This window comes from Haliaeetus albicilla, chromosome W (genome assembly GCF_947461875.1).
Source record: "Haliaeetus albicilla chromosome W, bHalAlb1.1, whole genome shotgun sequence".
In the NCBI taxonomy this organism is placed as follows: domain Eukaryota; kingdom Metazoa; phylum Chordata; class Aves; order Accipitriformes; family Accipitridae; genus Haliaeetus; species Haliaeetus albicilla.
Genome location: NC_091515.1, coordinates 23,578,977 through 23,604,275, shown reverse-complemented (window position 1 = coordinate 23,604,275; position 25,299 = coordinate 23,578,977). Strand labels below are relative to the sequence as shown.

General features: G+C 44.2%; 1 pseudogene; it reads left to right on the top strand.

The window, feature by feature from the left end:
- Positions 1 to 2,723: 2,723 nt before the first annotated feature.
- On the top strand, positions 2,724 to 24,991 carry LOC138683437 (selenoprotein P-like; annotated as a pseudogene).
- The last annotated feature ends 308 nt before the right edge of the window (positions 24,992 to 25,299 follow it).

The window sequence follows — 25,299 nt, the reverse complement described above, 5'->3', positions numbered from 1 at the left end:
TAACCTGAATGTCCACAGATACCTCAGTGATGATGGTGTTAAGAAACCATAACAGAGTAATACAGAGAGTTAAGTGGCTGTTGCCAATTGGTAGAGCTTCATGGCTTTCATGTAGCTATATTGATTTAAACGGCTGAAGATCTGGGCTCTAAACTTCAACAGAAGTTGATAAACTGGTAGGTTCTTCAGAAATAAGTTTTAAAGCCAAGTGACATAATCAAGAACATCTGGGCAAAAAGAGCTCTACTGCACATGCCCTCAGACAGGGTATACCATTCTCTAAGGCAAATAGATAAAGCATATGAGAAAAAACTTGCTAGCTCAGCATTTTTATAAATAAAGATGTACCTTCCCCTCTTACTGTGGTTACCACTTGTTTTGAATTTGTGTGGCTGGGTTTTGGTAGCGGGGGAGGGGACTGCAGGGGTGGCTCCTGTGAGAAGCTGCTAGAAGCTCCCCTGGCTCCAAGTTGGACCTGCCTCTGGCCAAGGCCGACCCAATCAGTGACGGTGGTGGCGCCTCTGGGAGAACAGATTTCAGAAGGGGAACCTACTCTGGGGGAGGAGATTGGAATGTGAGAGGAACACCTATGCTGATACCAAGGTCAGTGAAGAAGGAGGGGGAGGAGGTGTGCTGGAGGAGGGGATGCCCCTGCAGCCTGTGGTGAGATGGCAGGCTGTCCCCCCCCAGCCCATGGAGGTGAGTGGGGGAGCAGATGCCCACCTGCAGCCTGGGGAGGAGCCCATGATGGAGCAGTTGGATGCCCCACAGATGGTCGTGACTCCATGGGAAAGCCCACGCTGGAGCAGCCTGTGCCTGAAGATCTGTGGCCTGCGGAAAGGACCCATGCCGGAGAAGTTAGTGAAGGACTGCAGCCTGTTAAACCACAACACTACTGTGTTTAAACATTAATGACTCTTTGACCCACCCTTGTCCTCTGACTGTACCACTACCTCCAGCTGACTGGAGTGACTGACAAACTGCATAACCTGATATTCAAAGTCATTATATTAAAAATACCTTGCCATTCTGCACGATAAATGGTTTCCACTTGGAATTATTTAACAGAGAAATATTTTGTCTACTTTTGCTAAAGGGGTTTGCTTTGCTTGCAAGGTCATTCAGAATGAGCGCCCTGAACTTTGAACCATATCTGCAAAGTGAGATAAACGAGAGCCATATAAATACCACAGCCCTTTTCTCCACACTGTTGTCTTCTGCAGTGGAGTTAAGCAGAGCTGCCAAGGTGGGGGGTTGGGGGGAAGGAAAGGGTAAGTGTGCTGGTTTTGCTACAAAAGAGCTTCATGACTTAAGATTTGGCAGAGTGTCTTCTTGTTTCTTTGGCTGAAAAGGCTGACTGTGGAAATTTCCATTGGAAACCAACTAGAAAGCTGAAATTCAAAGAGAAGTATAATTCAGAACATAGCTCTCATCTAGTTCACAGGGTGAGACAGCTGTTGCTGGGCACTGTATGCCAGTGCTGCAGAAGGATCTCAAGATGTCATACGAGTTTCATGTGTTTATAATGGATCCCTATAAAGGTGGGCAGCTTTCCAGATGTGTTGAAAGAGTAAAAAACTGGCCCTGTTGATATCTATTGGACCACAGTTTAATCTTCAAAGTACTGAACCTAAAATGCTTTTGGTAGAACTGCAGGAAAGAAACATTAGGGACAGCAGGATATCACAAATGATGTTGGCTTTGCAGCAGCTGGCTCTTGTTTTAAAAGATCAATTATTAAAATGCTTTAATTTTGTGGAATATGACAAGACTGATGAAAAGCATGTTATTTATCAGAACTTTGTGTTTCCAAAACATTCTGCTTTTACTGTCAGACTCTGATGCGAGTGGTGGAATTATACAATTATAGGACATGTTGGGGAGCAGTTTTATAATGTTATATATTTCTCAATAATGGGTGTTTTCTGAACATATTAAGCCAAAATTATTATGTTAATGGAATAAAAGGAAAGGATAATTACAGAATTTCTCATGTTTTGATTTTCATAAACATTAAATGGACTCAGTGTGGGCAGGAGATTTTGTAAGATCTGGGGAATCCTGAAACTGAGTTTTCATTTCCTGTTTTTGCAGAATTGTTTCTAGTGTCTGCATTCTTAAGAGATTTTTCTCAATGAAATCCAAATGCTACAGACTGACTTGTAAAAATCTTTAAGTCTTCTTTTTTTCTGCCAGGTTCTGTAATACTTGCTATGTACCGAAATACACTGTTGGTGCAATTACTTTTAAGTCAGTGGAATTACTCTGGAATTGGTTGGAATCACACTGGAATCTGGAATGAACTGGTCTAGATTCTTACTGGTGTAAACTGGCTCAGCACCACTGATTTCAAAACATGAGAAATGAGGCCACTTTAAAATCACTGAAGTGTTAAAAACAAGTCAAGAAATTACAGAGGAAGGAAGAACCTAGTCTGATTAGTAGCAGAAAAGAAAATCCAGTTATTTTGAACACTTACTCTTCAGCTGTTTACATATAACAACAACAACAAAAAATGCCTATTTATTATAGGGGAACTCCACTGCAAAATGAAAGAAATATGATCAAGCAGTAAACGTACTAGCTCAAATTTATTCTTACCTTTTTTTTATTTTTTTAAACTGAATGGAGCCAATATCCTGCTGTGTTTTGCTATGGGAAGTTCAGAGTCTGAACTTTGTTTAGGATCTCATTTTGTTTATTTTATCTCTTTTCAGATAAAACCCAGCCATGTGGGACGGGCTGGGGCTAGTTGTGGCTCTCTGTCTCCTCCTAGGAGGAGGGACAGAGATCCAGAACTGCAAGGAGCCCCCAGAATGGCATATCAGGGAGGAGAACCCAATGCTGAACTCTAGGGGCTCAGTGACAGTGATAGCTCTCCTCCAAGCTAGCTGATACTTGTGCCTGCTGCAGGCTTCCAGGTAAGCATAAATATCTTTCCCAGTTTTTGTTAAAACATGACTGGTTAATTTTTTAATGCCATCTGAGGATAATATATGTGCCCAACTACAGATGCACTCATTGAACTCTAGCTTTCTCAAATGCTGCCATCCCAGCTGGCATGTGTGACCCGGTGACCAGGTTAATTCCCAGCGAGAGCATTCTGTGCCAGTGGCTCAGATTCTTCAGCTCTTGACTTAGTCCTGACTGACAGATCACCTTCTCCAGATTGTATTTACAATGTAAAAGTATGATCAACTTGACATTAATGAAACCCAAAACACATGAAAAGCCAACAGAAACAGTTCCTCAAGAGCTATGCTTCAGTTAGTAACAGATGATTAATGTAGCAAAGATGCTGAAGCCAAGAAACATCATAATTCTCTGACATGGCTAGAACACCTGAAACAGGGATATCCTTTTACTGCCTTTTACTGCAGGTTTGCTTTCCTGATTATTCACCTTCCTGCTGTATTTACTCTATGCATTCTTTAACCAACTGTGACCTAAAACTCAGCATTTAAATAAAGACATCAGATGATAAACTAACTGTGTTAGACCATGAAAAAAAAGAAAAATAACACTGAATTCAGTCTGAAAACAGATGTCTGCTTTACTTAGTACTACATTTTACTTACAAGGACAGGAACCATGTCATGGCAAATGGCAATAATAATGTTTTAATAGTGTTAGACTGTTGTCATTAAAACTGGGAGGAAATAACATTCACTGTTATGAAAGCAAAATGGAGCGTATTAACTTTTGTTGAATGTGGCAAATCACTTATGTCTGGAACCATGCATACATTTAAAAATAATATTTTTGTATTGCAAAGGAAAAAAAAATCTTATGATTCTCTAATGATTTATGGTTTTGCTTCTTTACATTCTCCACTAGATTGGAGGACCTGCAAGTGAAGCTGGAGAATGAAGGACTGGTCAATATCTCATATGGAACTTATTCTCAGAGGAACTTTCACTTACTGAAAGAAAGTGTTTCAGACTATATTACTGTCTACAGCAAGCTGATGTCTGGACTACCTTAAGTGGAAACAAAGATGATTTTCTCATCTATGACAGGTTTGTGTTTAGAGGGAAAAACAGGAAAATATTTGCATGTATTTAGAGTAATGCTTTGTAAATCTCTATATTATTTCATTGATTTGCAAATAACCTGGTTACCTCACAACAAAGACATCATAATCAACTTCTAAGTTGCACTAAGTAAAACACTTGCACTTTTACTGGAAAAAGGAAGCTACAAAAGAGAAGTCTGCTTTTGCTTAAGTAAGTTTGAGATAAATACAATTTTCTTTGTAATCACTGTGGATTTAGATTAATATAACTGAGTGTAGAATTTGATAGCATGATTCTGGTCTTACACTGTTTTTATTTTCAGACTTCGTTACATCCATGCATGTGAAAGTAGAATCAAACAAGAAAAGCTATCTGAGTTCTCATGAAAATATTTTGACTAGAGTTGTTGAAAATGTCATGTAGCTGTATGGAAAAATTAGTCTTTAGGTGAAACTTAAAACTTTGGAAAAAAATAGCTTTTTGATCATAGAATTCCAGGATATGTATCTTTTGGCAGAACCAATAATAATTGTTTAATTGAAATGCTGACTTTTCAGTTTTGATGTGATGGAAATTATTTGACAAGTCCTGCACTTCTAATGTGTCCATCTTAATTACTATTATGTTACTGTAACGAACATTCTCAGTTCATACTGAATAAAGAATTAGAAAGTTACTTAACTTTTTTTTGGTAATATGATGAAAATGCACAAGTTAGCTAAATTAGGCTTGTGGGATGAAACTAGCACTGGAATGATCTTTAGAAAGTTGTATTGGGTCTGGCTGAGATGGAGTTAATACTCCCCATAGCAGCCCTCATAGCACTGTGCTCTGCATCAGTAGCTAGAAAGGTGTTGATAGCACACCAGTGTTTTGGCTACAGCTGAGCAGTGCTGGCACAGCATCAAGGCTGACTCTCCAACATTTTTGCCCCCCCCCAATGGCAGGCTGGGGCAGGGCAAGATCTTGGGAGGGGACATAACCAGGACAGCTGACCTAAACCAACCAAACAGATATTCCATACCATATGACGTCAGCTCAGATATAAAAGCTAAGTAAAGGGAGATGGAAGGGGGGGCATTTTGTCTTCCGGAGCAACCACTACGCGTACTGAAGCCCTGCTTCCCGAGAAGTGGCTAGACATCGCCTGCTGATGGGAAGTAGAGAATAACATCATTTGTTTTTTCTTTGCTTTCGCGCGCGCAACCTTTGCTATCACTTTATTAAACTGTCCTTATCTTGACCCACGAGCCTTTTGTTATATTTTCTCCCCCCGTCCAGCTGAGGAGGGGGAGTGATAGAGCGGCTTTGGTGGGCACCTGGCATCCAACCAGGGTCAACCCACTACAGTCCTTTGTGGCGCCCAACGTGGGGCACGACAACGGCAGTTTTGCATTAAGCATTCTATAGCTAGTTATTAAGTGGCAAGCTCCTGTGCAGGTCACGGAGCTTGTTAGCTGCTTGCTTATCTCTAGCTTGCTGAGTTTGGGAACATGTTAATGCAAATAATGGCTGCATGCTTTGTCCTGGCACTGATGGCTTTGTTGTGCTGTGGGAGCTATCTTGTGGGGAGAATGAAGGAACGCGGGAACGTGCTAATACAAATAATGTCTATGTGCTTTGTCCTGGCACTGATGGCTTTGCTGTGTTGTGGGAGCTATCTTGTGGAGGAGATGAGGGAACACATCTCCCTCTCCCTACCGGGCATTGATGTGAATGGTTTTATTATGCAGGCTCCCGAGGTCCTTGTTCACCCTTATGTAAGCTGTTTAATACTAATAATTAATACTGGTGGCATATTATGGGTATTGTGGAATCTGGTCTCATCCTGGTATAAGAGAAGGCAAGTTTTAGGTGAGGCAATACTTAAATGTGCCCTCAAGCGACCGGTGCCTGGGTGGCAGGGTATATGGAAGGATTTGGGCAGATTCCTAGGACGGTTATCACCTCCCATAATCTGGGATTTTACATCTGAACAGGCAAGTAACCCTGGCAAACTGACACGCCACCTGATAGAAGGGTGCCTTGCCTATCCCAATGAAAACCAGCAGCTTCTCGCACTGTACTGGGGCCTGGCCTATGCCTACCGAGCCATAGTTCAACACTGTCAGAGGACCATGGTTGAGGCAGGGACCCAGACTGCATCTGAGGACACCATGCTCGAGACAGGGACCCAAACAACAACAACTACAGTAATTGCCCCAATAGTGAAAAGGAAGCAGTGGACAAGGAGATCAACGGGTCCATACCATCGATTAGTGAGGGAAGAAGAAGAAGAGGAAAGGCTTGATCTAGAAGCTGGTCCTTCGGTAAGGAAATTGGAGGAAGGAGTGAGGGAACTTAAACAGGAAGTGGAAACTACCCGGTCCCTGACATCCTCAGAACTTCGGGACTTGCGGAAAGATTACAGCCGCCAGCCAGGTGAGCGGATTGCTGCCTGGCTGCTCCGATGCTGGGATAATGGGGCTGATAGTCAGCAACTGGAAGGCAAGGAAGCCCAACAGCTGGGATCCCTCGCTAGAAACCGGGGAATTGAAAGAGGAATTGGAAAAGAGGCAGCAGTTTGCAGTCTCTGGAGCCGGCTTCTCTCAAGTGTGAGGGCAAGATATCCATTCAAGGAAGATCTTGTCAATTCCTCAGAAAAGTGGACTACCGCAGATGAAGGCATCCAGTACCTGAGAGAGTTAGCAGTGGTGGAAGTCATCTACAGTGATCTAGATGATGAGGAAGTCTCCAAAGATCCAGAGGATGTCCTGTGCACACGGGCCATGTGGCGAAAGGTGATTCAAGGTGCCCCAGCATCGTATTCTAACAGCTTGGCAGCAATGTATTGCCCAGATATGGAAACACCAACTGTGGAGAAAGTGTCGTCTTGGCTCCAAAACTTTGAGGAAAATCTCTGTGTCTCCTCATCCCTACAGGACAGTGCCTTGGCTGTTAGGGATGCTGCAAGAAATCAGTCCTCTCCTGCCCCAGTCAGAGGGAAAGGGAGCCTAAGGCGTATGCCACGTGGTACACTCTGGTTCTTCCTGCGTGACCAAGGGGAGGACATGAGGAAGTGGGATGGTGAACCCACCTTTAAGCTGGAAGCCCGTGTGCGTGAACTGAGAGGGAAGACAGCTGTTAAGAAGGGGTCACCCAAGAAGAAGGCTGTCAGCGTAGTTGCTGTAGAGGCCCAAGAAAGCACTCAGCGATCCTCCAGGCATAGAAGAACTGAAACTACCTCCCTTGATTCTGGTGAGGGGACTTCTGGTCTGGTACCGCAAGGATCGGACAGTGAATATTCTGATGAGGAACAGCAATAGAGGGTCCCTGCCTTCGGCCAGGAGGAGGAAAGGGATGACCGGATATACTGGACTGTGTGGATTCGATGGCCTGGCACATCAGACCCACAGAAGTATAAGGCTTTGGTAGACACTGGTGCACAGTGTACACTGATGCCATCAGGATACAGGGGCACGGAACCCATCTGGATCTCTGGAGTGACAGGGGGATGCCAAGAATTGACTATACTGGAGGCTGAAGTGAGCTTGACAGGGGACAAGTGGGAAAAGCACCCCATTGTGACCGGCCCAGAGGCCCCTTGTATCCTTGGCATTGACTACCTCAAGAGAGGGTACTTCAAGGACCCAAAGGGGTACCGATGGGCTTTTGGTGTAGCCACTGTAAATGCAGAGAAGATCAGACAGCTATCTACTCTGCCTGGCCTCTCGGAAGATCCCTTCATTGTGGGACTGTTGCAAGTTGAAGAACAGCAGGTGCCAATCGCTACCAGGACGGTGCACCGTCGGCAATATCGGACAAACCGAGACTCCCTGGCTCCCATCCATGAGCTGATTCATCACCTAGAGAGCCAAGGAGTCATCAGCAAGACTCATTCACCTTTTAATAGTCCTATATGGCCAGTGCAAAAGTCTGATGGAGGGTGGAGGTTAACAGTAGATTATCGCGGCCTGAATGAAGTGACACCGCCACTGAGTGCTGCTGTACCAGACATGTTAGAGCTCCAATATGAACTGGCATCAAAGGCAGCCACGTGGTATGCTACAATTGATATTGCCAATGCATTTTTCTCCATTCCTTTGGCAGCAGAGTGCAGGCCACAGTTTGCTTTCACATGGAGAGGTGTCCAATACACCTGGAATCGACTGCCCCAGGGGTGGAAGCACAGTCCTACCATTTGTCACGGATTAATCCAAACAGCACTGGAACAAGGCGATGCCCCTGAACATTTACAATACATAGATGACATCATCCCACTTCTGACACCACAAAGGACTGTAGTGGGTTGACCCTGGTTGGATGCCAGGTGCCCACCAAAGCCGCTCTATCACTCCCCCTCCTCAGCTGGACGGGGGGGAGAAAATATAACAAAAGGCTCGTGGGTCAAGATAAGGACAGTCTAATAAAGTGATAGCAAAGGTTGCGCGCGCGAAAGCAAAGAAAAAACAAATGATGTTATTCTCTACTTCCCATCAGCAGGCGATGTCTAGCCACTTCTCGGGAAGCAGGGCTTCAGTACGCGTAGTGGTTGCTCCGGAAGACAAAATGCCCCCCCTTCCATCTCCCTTTACTTAGCTTTTATATCTGAGCTGACGTCATATGGTATGGAATATCTGTTTGGTTGGTTTAGGTCAGCTGTCCTGGTTATGTCCCCTCCCAAGATCTTGCCCTGCCCCAGCCTGCCATTGGGGGGGGGCAAAAATGTTGGAGAGACAGCCTTGATGCTGTGCCAGCACTGCTCAGCTGTAGCCAAAACACTGGTGTGCTATCAACACCTTTCTAGCTACTGATGCAGAGCACAGTGCTATGAGGGCTGCTATGGGGAGTATTAACTCCATCTCAGCCAGACCCAATACAATCTCCACCCCTTATTCCATACCATTTGCGTCCTGCTCAGGTTCCACATAACTTAATATAGATATCTTCTAACCATACTATTGTATTTAATTCTCATTACTGAAATCCTTTCTTACCAACACTTACAACTGAAACTACATACTTAAACCACTTTTATACCCAACGTACGGATTTATACATTCTTATTAATTACTATCCCCTGTCCTTTAAGAGATAGATATTCCATGGGCTTCTTCCACTCTTCCTGATGTTCACATACAGGTTATGACTTGGGCCCCATCCATCAAGATGAGTGGTCAGGACAGGAGAAGCAGTATGTTCGATTGTTGGGCACCAACACCGGCTTGGTTTGGGTCACCGATGCACTTGTCTGGTTCCTTGCGAAGTTCACTCCTCTGCAGTTCAGGTCATTCCTGCTACATTACTTCCTACAACATACAACTCGCATCACAGATTATTTTTCCCCCAAGGTTAAATGTCCTTGAGGCACACACTGGGTCTCCCCATCCTTCCGCATTACCCACCAAGTACACCCAGGTCCCTGAGCAAAGACAGTCCCACGAATGGGTTTGCCTTTTCCCATGGGAGGTGCAATCCACACTGCCTTCCCCAGCCACTTCCCCATGTGCACTACGGGGACCTTATCTCCTCCCACAGTATGTAGGGGTTTTGTTTGGGCAGGACCAGGACGGTTAGCAGATCCTCTGGTGTTAACTAGCCAAGTGGCTTCTGCTAAATTTGTATCCCAATGCTTCCATGTCCCATTGCCTAGCGCTCTCAACATAGTCTTCAACAGTCCATTATATCTCTCAATTTTCCCAGATGCTTGCGGGTGATAGGGTATGTGGTACACCCACTCAATGCCATGTTTCTTTGCCCAGGAGCTTATGAGGTTATTTTGCAAATGAGTCCCATTGTCTGATTCAATTCTTTCTGGGGTACCGTGTCGCCATAAAATTTGCCTTTCGAGGCCTAAGATGGTGTTTCGGGCAGTGGCATGGTTTACAGGATATGTTTCTAGCCAACCGTTAGTTGCTTCCACCATCGTGAGTATGTAGCGCTTGCCTTGGCGTGTTCGTGGCAGTGGTCCAATGTAGTCAATTTGCCAGGCCTCGCCATATCGAAAACCCAGCCACCGCCCTCTGTTCCAGGGAGACTTTACTCTGGTGGCTCGTTTGATTGCAGCACATGTTTCACATTCATGAGTGACCTGTGTGATGGCCTCCATGGTCAGGTCCACCCCTCGATCACGAGCCCACCTATATGTTGCATCTCTCCCTAGATGTCCCGATGTCTCATGGGCCCATCGAGCTACAAATAGCTCACCTTTACGCTCCCAGTCCAGGTCCACCTGAGCTATTTCTATTTTGGCAGCCTTGTCTACCTGTTCATTATTTCGATGTTCTTCAGTGGCACGGCTTTTGGGCACGTGAGCATCTACATGACGTACCCTTAGAGTTATGTGTTCTACACGGGCAGCAATGTCCTGCCACAATGCTGCTGCCCAGATGGGTTTACGCCTGCGTTGCCAATTGGTCTTCTTCCACTGCTGTAGCCACCCCCATAGGGCATTAGCCACCATCCAGGAGTCAGTATAGAGGTAGAGTACCGGCCATTTTTCTCGTTCAGCAATGTTTAGGGCTAGTTGGATGGCTTTCACTTCTGCAAACTGACTTGACTCGCCTTCTCCTTCAGTGGCCTCAACGACTTGTCGTGTGGGACTCCACACAGCAGCTTTCCACTTCCGATGGTTCCCTACCACATGACAGGATCCATCAGTAAACAAAGCATAACACCTTTCGTCTTCTGGTAACTCATTATATGGTGGTGCCTCTTGGGCACGAGCCACCTCCTCAGGTGATGCTCCAAAATCTCTGCCTTCTGGCCAGTCCATGATCTCTTCCAGAATTCCTGGGCGGTTAGATTTCCCCAGTCGAGCCCGTTGCGTGATCAATGCTATCCACTTACTCCATGTAGCGCTGGTTGCATGATGTGTAGAGGGGATGTTTCCTTTGAACATCCAGTGTAGCACGGGCAATCGTGGTGCCAAGAGGAGATATGCTTCTGTACCAACAACTTCTGAAGCGGCTCGAACCCCCTCATATGCTGCTAGTATCTCTTTTTCAGTCGGGGTGTAGTGGGCTTCTGATCCTCGGTACCCCCGGCTCCAAAACCCTAATGGTCGACCTCGGGTTTCTCCTGGTGTTTTCTGCCACAGGCTCCAGGTGAGACCATGCTCCCCAGCTGCAGTGTAGAGTATATTTTGCACATCTGGTCCTGTCCGGACAGGCCCAAGAGCTACTGCACGAGCTATTTCTTGTCTGATATGCTCAAAGGCTTGTTGTTGCTCAGGGCCCCATTCAAAATAGATCTTTTTCCGCGTTACTCGATAGAGAGGGCTCACAAGCTGACTGTAACCTGGAATATGCATTCTCCAAAACCCCACAAGGCCTAGGAAAGCTTGTGTTTCTTTCTTGTTAGCTGGTGGAGACATAGATGCTATCTTGTTAACCACATCCATAGGGACATGACGGCGTCCATCCTGCCATTTTATTCCCAAGAACTGAATCTCCTGTGCAGGTCCCTTGACCTTGCTTTTCTTTATGGCGAAACCAGCTTTCAGAAGAATCTGAATTATTCTTTTCCCCTTCTCAAACACTTCTTCTGCCTCATTGCCCCACACGATGATGTCATCTATGTATTGTAAATGTTCAGGGGCATCGCCTTGTTCCAGTGCTGTTTGGATTAATCCGTGACAAAAGTGATTGCATGTTACAGCAGCAAATATGCCTAAGTATGGAAGGTTGCTGTTGTATGACAGACAAACAGAAGGCGGCTGTATGTAGTGCATGGAGGGGCTCCAAGGCTGACACCTGGCCCACAGCATTTAAAAGGTTGAAAAGTTCTGTGCTGTTGACACATAGGATACACCTGCACTATGAATTGGTTTGGCACTAGTTTGGCTGTGATCCATTATGGTTCTAGGAATGTATGTCCTTATTGTGCCTTTACTGGCAATGAAGTTTTCGCCTGTTGCTGGTCCTAGACGTGCACTGCAGATGTGTAGGGAGCTAAGGCTAGAGGACTGTTGTGAGAGACTGAAAGAGTTAATGTCTCAAACATTGTGGTGGGGCAAGTTCTGCTTAACGATGAATTCTGCATAACAATGAACCCTGCCCAGCAAGGAACCACAGGTGAAGAGAAGCCCATCAGCTCAGACATCAGCAACAGGGCAGGGAGGGCATGCTGGAGGGTGCACAGCTCCCTGTTCTGAGGTGCTGTTCTGATATGCTGAACAGGGCAGCTCACCATGTATGGCAAAAGATCCGGTCTGCAGGGAAGGTGAAGTTACTCCCCAAACAACCCCCAAGCCCATGGACCTATTTCCCAAAGGCTCACAAACTGCTCATGACACCTAATTAGCCTAATGAGTTCGAGTGCCCGCCCAAAGGAGGGGCAAGGATGATAAAAGGACACAAATTGAAACCTCAGGAGTGTAAGCCCACTAGAACTGGACCCTCAGCTGACTGAACCAACGCTGGACCCAGGACTGGTGAAATCTTTCTCTCTTCCTTTTTCTCTGTCTTGATCTCTCTTTCCTTTTCCACAATCCCTACACCTCATCCGTTTCAAGGCATAAACCATTGACCAAGTCTGGGACTAAGAGTGGATCCAGCTGCCCCTGGGCCCTTCTCTGAGGAGGAGTCTGGAAAGCAAGGGGGGTCTGCTCTGAACTTCGGGACTCGACAGGAGGGATCTCCTTCTTCCCTGAATTGATGTATATGGTTACCACGGGTTACATGGTTTACTGAGATAGTGCCATACCAATTCCTATTGTGAGAAACCCCATCACCTACTGTTATGCCTCCCAAGTTCAGTTTGCTTCTGTCATGAATAAAATCTTTAACTAACTGATTGGTGTCGTTTTACCTTAGTTTAGCCTGAGGGAATTCCGAATTCAACACAGACTCCCTGGTCTGTTCAGTCCGGGTTGTGACAACTGTGTGTTTACATTGCAGGTGGAGTGTAATGAACGGGTTAACTTTGTTCATGAAATCGAGAAGGGTGAAGAGACATATTGAGAGTTAACATATGCCTTGTGTAAATAACAAAAACTTGCTTAAGTGATGCGTGAAGGTCACGGGAGGAAAGCAATGGCTATAACTTACTAGATAAGGGGGGAGGAAAGCAATGGCTATAACTTACTAGATAAGGGGGGAGGAAAGCAATGGCTATAACTTACTAGATAAGGGGGGAGGAAAGCAATGGCTATAACTTACTAGATAAGGAGAGGAAGGACAACAGCTGCAATTAACAAAGACTGTATTTCTCCACATCAAAAGACATTCTACATCAAAGGATACTCATCCTTGAGAAAATTTACCGAATCTACATAGAAACAGACCTGCACAAGTGAGGAAAGAAGAAGCAGGACAAGGCGGAGACTTACAAGAAAGGGGTACATGAAATGTATATAAGGAATGTAATGGTAACATAAAGTTGCGGGCCTGTGGCGGAGCATTGCCTCCCCGGCCGCCCAGCGCTGTTTTGCTCTCTTATCGCTTGCTAATAAATTTGATTTTTTTATTCAATACAAATTGGCTCCTCCAATTTGTCACGAGCGTTTATAACAAATTTGGTGCCGTGACTCGGATCCAGGTTCTCTGGTGCGGACCCTCGCAAGCGGGGAGGCGCCCTATCCTTGGATAGCCCCGTCTTGAGGAGGTGTCGTCGCCACACCCTGGACCCGCGAACCCCTTTAAATTACGATAACTGAGCAAAAGAACCTGCAGGACCCCTTAAATTTTGTGCACGAAGACCAAGCGAAGACCCAGGAGCGGGTGAGTATATAAAGTGTGAGCCGTTTGGTTGGGGTGGTTATCCCGAGGTGCGACTGTGTGAGAGGTCTCTCTGAGATCACGCGAGTGCGGACCCTCCAGTAGTGCAGTTCTCGTAGCCCGCGAGGGAGCGAGTCACGACCGAGGGGAAGTGAGTGTGTGTGTGGATAAGGGCACCTCGGAAGATGGGACAGAGGAAAAACAAGCCCTCTGGACCCATGGGGATGGGGAAGGGAAATAAGTTACCAGACATACCCCCTGATAGTCCCTTAGGCCTGATGATAAGATATTGGGACAGTTCACCAAAGAGAAAGGATAAGTCTAAGGAAAAAAATGATCAATTATTGTATTGAGATTTGGGGTGGGAGACCTCTCAGCAATCCTCATGTACTTTGGCCTGTGTTTGGGTCCTCTGAGGATTGGGTGTGTCAACAATTAAATATATGGGTAAACAATAAAAGACCACCAGCCAGCCCAGAGGAGAGTGAATATGCTGCCTTATGGATTCCCCAATCTTGGGAGCCGTCATTCCTCTTTGCCTTAAGGGAAAACAGATCAGATAAACCTCGAAAAAATGATGAGGATCCCCTTTGGCCCCCTCCCTATGCCCCTCAGGCCCTTCCGCCTCAGGACCCACCCCAAGGCCAGGAAATAGCCCAGGCCCGGGGGGGGGGTCAGATTCGGAACCTGATTCCCCAATCCCGGCACCCCCTCCCAGAAGGTCTGCACATAACAGAATAATGTGAGGAAAGGAAAGATTGTTTCCTCTTCGGGAAATGTTGGTGCCTGGTGGGGATGGACAGGGGGGACCGGGAACGGGGTATGTGGCAGTCCCCCTTAATACAGGGGATGTAAGGGAATTTAAGAAGGAAATGGGGAATCTGTTAGATGATCCCCTGGGGGTAGCCGAAAGGTTGGATCAATTCTTGGGACCGAATTTGTACACGTGGGATGAATTACAGTCTATCCTGGGTATATTATTTACCGTAGAGGAAAGAGACATGATTAGAGGGGCTGGGATGAGAGTGTGGGACCAGCAGCATCAGGCTGGTCCGGCGGCGGATCAAAAATGGCCCTTAAATCGGCCAAACTGGAATAATCAGGATCCGGCTCATAGGAATAATATGTCAGACTTGAGAACAATTATAATTCAGGGGACACGGGAATCTGTTCCCTGAGGACAGAATATTAATAAAGCCTTTCGTGAACAGCAAAAGAAAGATGAGACCCCAACGGAATGGCTTGAGAGGCTAAGGAAAAGTTTCCAGCTATATTCTGGGGTGGACCCTGCCACTCCTGTAGGACAAGCGTTGCTGAAAACTCAGTTCGTGGCCAAGTCGTGGGGAGATATTAGGAAGAAGTTGGAGAAAATTGAGGACTGGCAGGAGCGGGGGTTGGATGAATTACTTAGAGAAGCTCAGAAGGTGTATGTGAGGCGAGAAGAGGAAACGGAAAAGCGACAGACTAGGCTGCTGGTTGCAGCGGTAAGAGAGGGACAGAAAGGTGTGATAATGAGACCCGGTCGGCCTGGTGGGAGGGATAAGGAAAGAATCGGGGGGAGAGGAGATAAAGCCGTGGAATGTTTTTATTGCGGGAAAAAAGGACACATGAAGAGAGAATGTAGAAAAAGGATTCAGGATGAAAAAGTGTTTTGGGAGGATTAGCGGGGTCAGGGGCTCTATGTGCTGAGGACCCCCGGTAAGAAAGAGCCCTTGATAACTTTAAAAGTGGGTCCTCAGCGTCAGGAGGTGACCTTTCTTGTAGATACCGGGGCCGAAAGGTCTACGGTACAATCATTACCTCCGGGATGTAAAATATCTGAGGATAAAGTTAATGTAATTGGAGCAAAAGGGGAACCTTTTAGGGTCCCCGTTATAAAAGATGTGGCGGTGGAATCAAGTTGCAGATATGGAATCGGAACGCTGTTGTTGGTACCTGAAGCGGAATATAACTTATTAGGTAGGGATTTAATCGTAGAAATGGGGATTCGGGTGGATGTGGAAAAAGAAGAGTTGAAAATCAGGCTTTGTCCCCTTACAGAGGTGGACGAGAAGCAAATTAACCCCAAAGTGTGGTATACCCCCGAAACAGTTGGAAAACTGGATATTGAACCGTTTGAAGTGGTTATTAAGAACCCAGAGATTCCAGTGAGAGTTAAACAATAGCCCTTATCTAATGAAGGGAGAAGGGGACTAAAACCTGAGATTGAAAGACTCTTAGGAAAGGGGGTACTCGAACCCTGCATGTCCCCTTTTAATACCCCGATTTTACCAGTAAAAAAATCCGATGGTAGTTATCGGCTGGTGCATGACCTAAGAGAAATCAATAAACGGACTGTCAGCCGGTTCCCGGTAGTGGCAAACCCACACACCCTGTTGAGTCAATTGGGGCCCGAAAACCAATGGTATAGTGTAATAGATCTTAAAGATGCATTCTGGTCATGCCCTCTTAAGGAGGAATGTAGAGATTATTTTGCCTTTGAGTGGGAAGACCCAGACACTCATAGGAAACAGCAGTTAAGGTGGACTGTACTTCCCCAAGGGTTCACGGAATCCCCAAACTTATTTGGACAAGCCCTAGAACGGATTCTACGGGAATACCGGTTGCAAGATGGGGTCGTGCTAATACAGTATGTGGATGACTTATTGTTGGCAGGAGAGAATCAAGAGACAGTCAGAAAAGAAAGCATACGGTTGTTAAATTTTTTGAGCCTTCAAGGCCTCAAGATATCACGGTCAAAACTACAGTTTGTGGAAGAGGAGGTAAAATATTTAGGACACTGGATAAGCAAGGGGACTAAGAAGTTAGGCCCTGAACGAGTAAATGGGATTTTATCACTGAAAGCCCCGAAGAGTAAACGACAGATTAGACAATTGTTGGGGCTATTTGGGTATTGCAGGCAGTGGATCGAGAACTTTAGTGTGAAAGTGCGATTTTTGTATCAAAAGTTAACTATGGATGGATTGCTTAAGTGGACCCAAGAGGATGAAGAAAGATTAGAGGGTCTCAAGGCCGATCTAGTTAACGCCCCTGTCTTGAGTCTGCCTGATGTGAAGAGACCCTTTTATTTATTTGTGGCCACTGAGGAGGGGACAGCATACGGGGTTTTGACCCAGGAGTGGGCAGGAAAAAGGAAACCCGTAGGGTACATTTCCAAATTATTAGACCCCGTCAGTAGAGGGTGGCCCACCTGTTTACAGGCAGTTGTTGCTGTAGCCCTGATAGTGGAAGAAGCGAATAAGGTAACGTTTGGAAGTGAATTAAGGGTGTTCTCCCCTCATAATATTCGAGGGGTTCTCCAACAAAAAGCTGAAAAATGGATCACCGATGCTAGGCTTTTAAAATATGAGGGGATCCTAATCCATTCCCCTAAATTGGAGATCGGAACAACGAATTTGCAAAATCCGGCGCAATTTTTGTATGGGGGTCCTGAAGAAGAGTTAACACATAATTGCCTTCAGACCATTGAAGAACAAACAAAAATTAGGCTAGATCTGGAAGAGGTAGAATTGGGAGAGGGAGAAAAGTTATTCGCTGATGGGTCATCTCGAGTAATAGCAGGGAAAAGGAAGTCAGGATATGCAATTGTGGATGGGGGGAGCCTAGAAGTAAAGGAATCCGGACCCCTCAGTCCTAGTTGGTCGGCGCAGGCATGTGAGTTATACGCATACTTAGGGCATTGGAACTTTTAAAGGACAAAGAAGGAACCGTGTACACGGATTCAAAATATGCGTATGGAGTGGTACATACTTTTGGGAAAATTTGGGAGGAACGAGGACTTATTAATTCTCAAGGAAAGGGTTTGGTTCATGAGGAACTGATTGTCAAAATTCTACAAGCAATAAGAGGGCCCAAGCGAATAGCTGTGGTACATGTTAAGGGACACCAAGGAGGAACAACCCCTGAAATTCAAGGGAATAATCTTGCTGATCAAGAGGCCAAGGCGGCAGCACTACTTGCTGTGACCACCGCCCCGCCGGCAGGTGAAACGCCGGCAAGAATCCTAAGCCCACAGTTTAGTAAACCAGAAATGGATAAATTGAAGGAAATGGGAGTAGTGGAAAAGGAGGGTAATTGGGAACTACCCGATGGGAGACAGGTGTTACCAAAAGCACTAACATGGAAAATAATGAGAGGTATGCACTCAAAGACTCATTGGGGTGTCCAAGCGTTGGTTGATCAATTCGCAATAAAATACATGTGTATTGGGGTTTATAATGTAGCCAAGGGAATTGTACAAGGGTGCCTAATGTGCCAGAAGATCAATAAGCAGCATCTTAGAGAAAAAGTACGAGGGGGACGGGAATTGGCACACCGACCATTTGCCAGAATACAGATTGATTTTACTGATCTCCCTAAAGTAGGGCGATATAAACACTTACTTGTATTGGTAGACCACCTCACTCATTATGTCGAGGCGTTCCCTACTGCTAGGGCAACTGCCAATACAGTGGTAAAAATACTTTTAGAGCATATCATACCGCGATATGGAAATATTGAAACTATTGATTCAGATAGAGGCCCACATTTCGTTTCCAAAGTAGTAAAAGAAGCTCTAGCCCCCTTTGGAACTAAGTGGGAGTTCCATACCCTGTGGCATCCCCAGAGCTCCGGGAAAGTAGAACGAATGAATGGAGAAATAAAGAAGCAACTAACTAAGTTAATGATAGAAACCCAAATGTCCTGGGTAAAATGTTTGCCAATTGCTTTATTAAATATTCGGACTCAGCCCCGAGCGGATACTGGAATTTCCCCATTTGAAATGTTATATGGCATGCCCTATGATATGGAATGCCCAGCCAATCATCCTACTCTAGATGAAAATAGTATTAACCCTTATATTGTTCAGATAATGAAAAGGAGAGAGGGATTGCGAAAGAAGGGAATGGTGGTACAGAGGCCACCCCTAGATATATCCATACATTCAGTGAAGCCAGGTGATATGGTATTAATCAGAGTCTGGAAGGAATCCTCTCTCACTCCTAGGTGGGAGGGGCCCTTTCTTGTTTTACTTACCACAGAAACTGCTGTCCGGACTGCAGAACGAGGATGGACTCATGCAAGCGGGATCAAAGGACCAATTCGGAATTCTCATTGGGAGGCAACCAGAGACCCTGACAGCTTGAAAATCAAGTTCCGAAGAAAAGTGGAGGAGTGAGACCGTCTTTTGTAAAAAAAAAAAAAATCCTCACTGTATATGTTATCTTTGTATGTTACAGGTGTAAACTTTGTAGAGAAAAGTGGTGGACACATTGCTCCTATGGGTATTCCCCTAGTGACATTTGCCACGAATGTTATAATTACGAACAGAAATTAATTTAGCAAACATTACGTGTGGGAGTATCAACTGGGAAAATTATAAAAGACCCCAAAGAATGGTGGGATATTTTTGCTAAAGGCATAAACCCTGAGAGGTGTTGTCTTTATGCAAATGAGTTATGCCCAACGAAGGCTGAAATAATACAAGTATCCCGCAGACGAACAGTGGTCAGAGTGGGGTGGGGAGCTTGGGAAGTGAAGGATACAAACTGGGACGCATATAAGTCAAAGCAAAGTAAATATAAAGGAGGTTCCCCTGAAGAATACGACTGCTGCCGAGAAGATGGTACACCTCGCTGCTCTAAGCAACAGAGTAGGCAGAGAAGAGGGCAGAGACGTACTGCTGTGGGGATTAAGATTGATGAACTACCTCCAGAGAAGGCTCACGGAGCCTCTTGACTTATTGCTCCCAAACAAAACGTCCTCAGAGCTTCCCCAAAGTCTCCCATCTCTCACCAGGGATGAAGACAAAAATCAAAATGATTATCAGCACCCTCGGAATACCTGTCGCAAGGGTAAAGGGACACCACTTTTCTCAAACTTGAGATTAAGCACTTGGATGATAGGACTGTTGCTAATGCTAATAGGGACAACCCAAGGCAAAGGGAACCCCCACCAACCTTACAAATGGATGCTCTATAGGTGGGAGGATCAAAAGATACTACAGCAAGTAATTGCTGCTGGGGCCCCAAGCTTTAATCAATCCTTATGTCAAATCGTACCCAGGAACCCATGTCTACATAACTTAGGCTTTTACTTTTGTCCCAGTTCTAACCCTGGAAAGGGGTATTGCAACCATCCTGACTCTTACTATTGTGCTTATTGGGGCTGTGAAACTATAGCTTCTGATTGGATTCCTGGGGGAAGTCCAGATAAATTCCTATCCGTAGGATGGGGGCCTCACGGATGTACACCTGCTTCACATGGTTGGGATGGAAGCCAAACAGGACCATGGAGTGGAAATTGCCCATATATTTATATTAATGTAACCAACCCGAAAGATCCTGCTTGGTTAACAGGGAAAACATGGGGAGTCAGACTTTGGGAACCAGGTGCAGATTCAGGGGGAATAATTACGATAAGGAAAGAGCTGGTGCCAAATGAACCCTCTGGTGTAGGACCAAATTCGGTCGTAGCAGAGGAAGATGATAGTAACAGTATTGTACAGACTGCTACTATCCTCCCTAACATAGACATTGCTGAAAACAATATCTCGGGCGTATCAACAAGAATCAACCCATTGTGGGATATGCTCCAAGCCAGTTATCAGGTACTGAATGCTACCCACCCTAATATAACTGAGCATTGTTGGTTGTGTTACGACATTCGACCGCCCTTTTATGAAGCTATTGGGGTGGACAGTAGATTTAAAAAGTCCAACAGAATAAATCCAGCTCAGTGCATGTGGAATAAAGAATCTGGACGTAAACAAGGGATAACAATGTCCCAAGTATCGGGAAAAGGAAAGTGTATCGGAAATGTCCCAAAGGACAAACGACACCTGTGTAACACAACTCGCAAATCAGGAGAAATAACAGCTGAGTGGTTAATTCCTGCAGATAATACTAAGTGGATTTGCTCCCAAACTGGGGTTACACCTTGTATATCCCTAAAGGTCTTTAATTGGACAGCTGAATATTGTATACAAGTAGCTGTGATACCTAGGCTTATTTACCATCCCGAAAGTTTCGTTTATGACTATCAAACTACTCAGGCCCATCACATACAGAAACATGAGCCCTTTACAGCCCTCACGGTGGCAACTCTCATGGCAATCGGAGCTGCTGGAGCTGGTACAGGAATAACCTCCCTCGTACAACAAAATCAAAAATTTCAATCCCTAAGGGTAGCGGTCGACGAGGATTTGGCTAGGATAGAAGAGGCCATGACAGCCCTAGAACAGTCTGTTAGGTCTTTATCAGAAGTGGTATTGCAAAACAGACGGGGCTTGGACTTAATGTTCATGCAGCAGGGGGGGTTATGTGCAGCCCTACGGGAGGAGTGTTGTGTATATGTTGACCATACTGGAGTAGTTAGAGATACAATGGCCAAGCTACGGGAGGGGTTAGAAAAATGGAAAAAAGACTGGGAAGTACAACAGAACTGGTATGAGTCCATGTTTAATTATTCACCCTGGTTAACCACCCTATTGTCAACTATTGCAGGACCTCTTATTTTGTTGGTCTTATTTTTGGGCCATGCATTTTTAATAAGTTGATCGCTGTTGTTAAAGGGCGCTTAGAAGCTGCACATTTAATGCTGCTACGAAAGCAATATGAACAGATCGGAGATGGAGGAATTACTCCTATCCTTGGGCGGGCAAAGGAAGCATTGGATAGATTTAATGAACAAAATCAGGATAAAATAGAAAAGGGGGGATTGTAATGAACGGGTTAACTTTGTTCATGAAATCGAGAAGGGTGAAGAGACATATTGAGAGTTAACATATGCCTTGTGTAAATAACAAAAACTTGCTTAAGTGATGCGTGAAGGTCACGGGTCACGGGAGGAAAGCAATGGCTATAACTTACTAGATAAGGGGGGAGGAAAGCAATGGCTATAACTTACTAGATAAGGAAAGGAAGGACAACAGCTGCAATTAACAAAGACTGTATTTCTCCACATCAAAAGACATTCTACATCAAAGGATACTCATCCTTGAGAAAATTTACCGAATCTACATAGTAACAGACATGCACAAGTGAGGAAAGAAGAAGCAGGACAAGGCGGAGACTTACAAGAAAGGGGGTACATGAAATGTATATAAGGAATGTAATGGTAACATAAAGTTGCGGGCCTGTGGCGGAGCATTGCCTCCCCGGCCGCCCAGCGCTGTTTTGCTCGCTTATCGCTTGCTAATAAATTCGATTTTTTTGTCAATACAAATTGGCTCCTCCAATTTGTCACGAGCGTTTATAACATGGGGTACTTAAAAAGGTGCTGTCATGTGCAAGTTCCACATTTACTCCAGCTGCTTTGTGTATTACTTGTGTAGTCAAGTGCATACCAGAACACTCAAGTACAGACATGGGGCAAATAGGCACCATAAAAATCCCCTCGTGCACACTAAATCACTAATGCAAATGCACTGCACATTCCAATCAAAAAACATGTCATGATGCACTAAAACATTCCCTGTATGGATGCAACAACCATGTGGTGATTTGTACCACTATGCAAACAGCCCTTCTTAAGCTAGGTCTGTAATGAGCGTACCTTTGCTAATCTAAATGCCATTAAACTAGAGGCTTCTGCCAGTAGAGTTATGTGTTGTGGTTTAAGCCCAGCTGGCAACAAAGCACCGTGAAGCCACTCGCTTGCTCACTCCTCCCCCCCCAGGCCCTAGTGAAATGAGGAGGAAAAAATATAAAGAAAAGCTTGTGGATCAAGACAAGGATGGGGAGGATTCACTCAGCACTTATGGTCTGTACAGTATGGGTGGATTGACGTGAATAAAATAAGGTATGAGAAGACAACATTTAATTTTATGTCTATGCATATGTAACCACAAAGTCTTTCTCTCCTTAGATGTGGCTGTCTAGTGTATTATCTGGGTCTGCCCTATTCCTTCCTGTCTTTCCAATATGTGGAAGAATCTATTAAGATTGCATACTGTGAAAACAAGTGTGGAAATTGCTCTTACACAGTATTTTCTTGCTTCATTCTATATATACTAGAAAAGGAAACTGGATTTGACTGGTACTTAAAAAAAAAAATATTTCGGTGTGATTAATCCAAAAAGACATGATTTAGAATCTACACATTTCATGTATCTTGACAGAGAGCTTTTAAACATTTTTCAAAATGAATTAGTCTATTATAAATTAATTATTTAAATTTTTGCCCTTGATAGAAATGCAAATACTTTTCAGAAATCTAAATGCAATTATTGGATGCTAATTCTGTTTCTGGAGTAACATGCAGCTAGTGAGCATTTAGCTACTCTAGTTTTTGGGAACAAGTAGGTACTTAAACAGTATATTTTCTGAAAACCTGGGAGTCAAATCTCAGCTGGTTCGAGTTGCTATTCCTTTTAGTTTGTTTAAACACAGTATACAATAGTTATTTTTAAAAAGTGATAATACAAGGTGACAAAGTATTGTTACTGTTAAAAAAAAAAAGGGTAGCTTTGTTTTACATATAACTAGAGATCAGAACTACTTTAAGGATTATCAAGAAATGCACATTCATAGTCATAAAAGTTCAATGAGAAGAAATTTTTTTTTTTAGTTCTCATTGTTACCGAAAAACCCGGAATAAGGAACTTATCAACACCAATTTAGTGTAGATAAGCAGACACTTCTTTATTGACGGCCGGGTGCGCGGGTGAGTCTTCTCACAAACCACGCACACCTGAACACCAAAATCATATACCTTATATCAAACTTATTCATACATATTAATTAGATTTCCAAGAATTGTTATACATATTCATTAGATTTCCGAAAAGTTATTATCATATGTAAATGTCCTTTACGCAGGCGCAGTGAAGATCTTCGGTGGTCTTCAGAAGCCCTCTGGTGGTCTTCCATAGTCTTCCTCACTTTGTCTGATAGTTGACCTTTCATGTGATTCTGCGCAGTATGCCTTTCGCCATCATATACTAGATTTACATAAAATACATTCAATGTTAATTCTTAAATCTAATATTTCTAGTGACTGGCCCTCAGTCACATCACCTTATCAAAATTCTTATACTAAAACAATCATTGGTTGATCTCGCTTAACTCTACTGATTGGAATTCTCATTAATTAGATCGAGGTAAATCTTTACCAAAGCTTCCGTGGTTAACTGATTTCAGACAATACTCAAACTCTTATAGTTAGACATAATGCATTTTCTTAAGTTCCTAAGTTCCTATTAATTTAAAATTCTGTCATCTGTTATCTAAGTTCTAAATGTTCCTACTAAATGATTTTAACCAATTCCTCCGTCCTTGGTACAGGGCTGTACAGGGGATTTCACAGCAGCTGTTAGTTGTTGATTAAATATATAAAATATAATCTTGCTCAAATATTTCTTATAATTCCATATTCCTATTAAAATTAAATATGATTAATTCTTTCTAATAACAAATCAATAACAAATCAGTAACACCATCATACAGTTTTCCAGCTAAATGTAGACCTCAGGTAGGTGAAGTGTGGGATCCTACAATAAGAATACTTGTTAATATAATAATTCCTAAAAGTTTACATTGAGCCCTGTCCAGTTATCAGTGGTATTGTAAAACAAGGTTCCTTTTGATACATTCATATCTTTCTTCAGCAAAATAGCACAAAAAAATTATAATTGGGTTTCAGGTTCTGCAAAAATGTTAAGATAATTAATATTTTAAAACTAGTTTAATTAAATACAATGCCTTGTATTTAATGCAAACTTCTGTTTCGTAGGAACCTGATATTGATATTTGTGAAAACATTACTAAAAAAAAGCAGATTAAAAGCTAGCAGAGATAGAACCCAAACCAAGTGGTCAACATTCACATCACCACAACCTGCACAGACAGACACAGACACCACCACAACCATCACAAGGGCAGTCATCATTCCAAAAATCAGAATCATCAGGCTCCTGAAACTCAAAGACATCATTCTCACAGCAGTCAGCATCATAGAGTTTTTGGCCATAACAGACATGATCAGCAGATAGTCATGAACAGGTAGATACTGTTCCTCCAGGAGAAAGTGTGGAAATTCTTACACAAGATAAAAAGCTATGAAAAAAAGGGAAAACCAGCTGTAAAAAAACAGTTAACTTGAAATTGGCAGACTGCATCAGACTCAACTTCTAGTAGCTGATGCTGTCATTGTTGACACCTTTTGTTTGAAGAGCTAGGAAATTCTGTCACTTGACAGTGTTGCGGAGCACTTCTAAATTCTTGCAGGTGACATGGCCAGCTGTCAGCAGAGGACATCATTGACTCTTGACAGTGATGTCTGCTCACTGCTGCCTGAGAGTCACAAGCAGCAAGAGAAACTAGTGACACCTTGTCATGGTATAAGCCCAGCTGGTAACAAAGCACCATGAAGCTGCTCACTCACTCCTCCCCCCTGGCCCTGGTGGGATGATGAGGAGAAAATATAAAGAAAAGCTCGTGGGTCGACACAAGGACAGGGAGGGATCACTCACCACTTATGTTCACGGGCAAAAGACAGGCTCAACTTGGGGAAGAAACAAAATCAATTTAACTTACTACCAATCAAAACAAGGATACTGAGAAGTAAAACCCAAACCTTAAAACACCTTCCCCCCACCCCTCCCT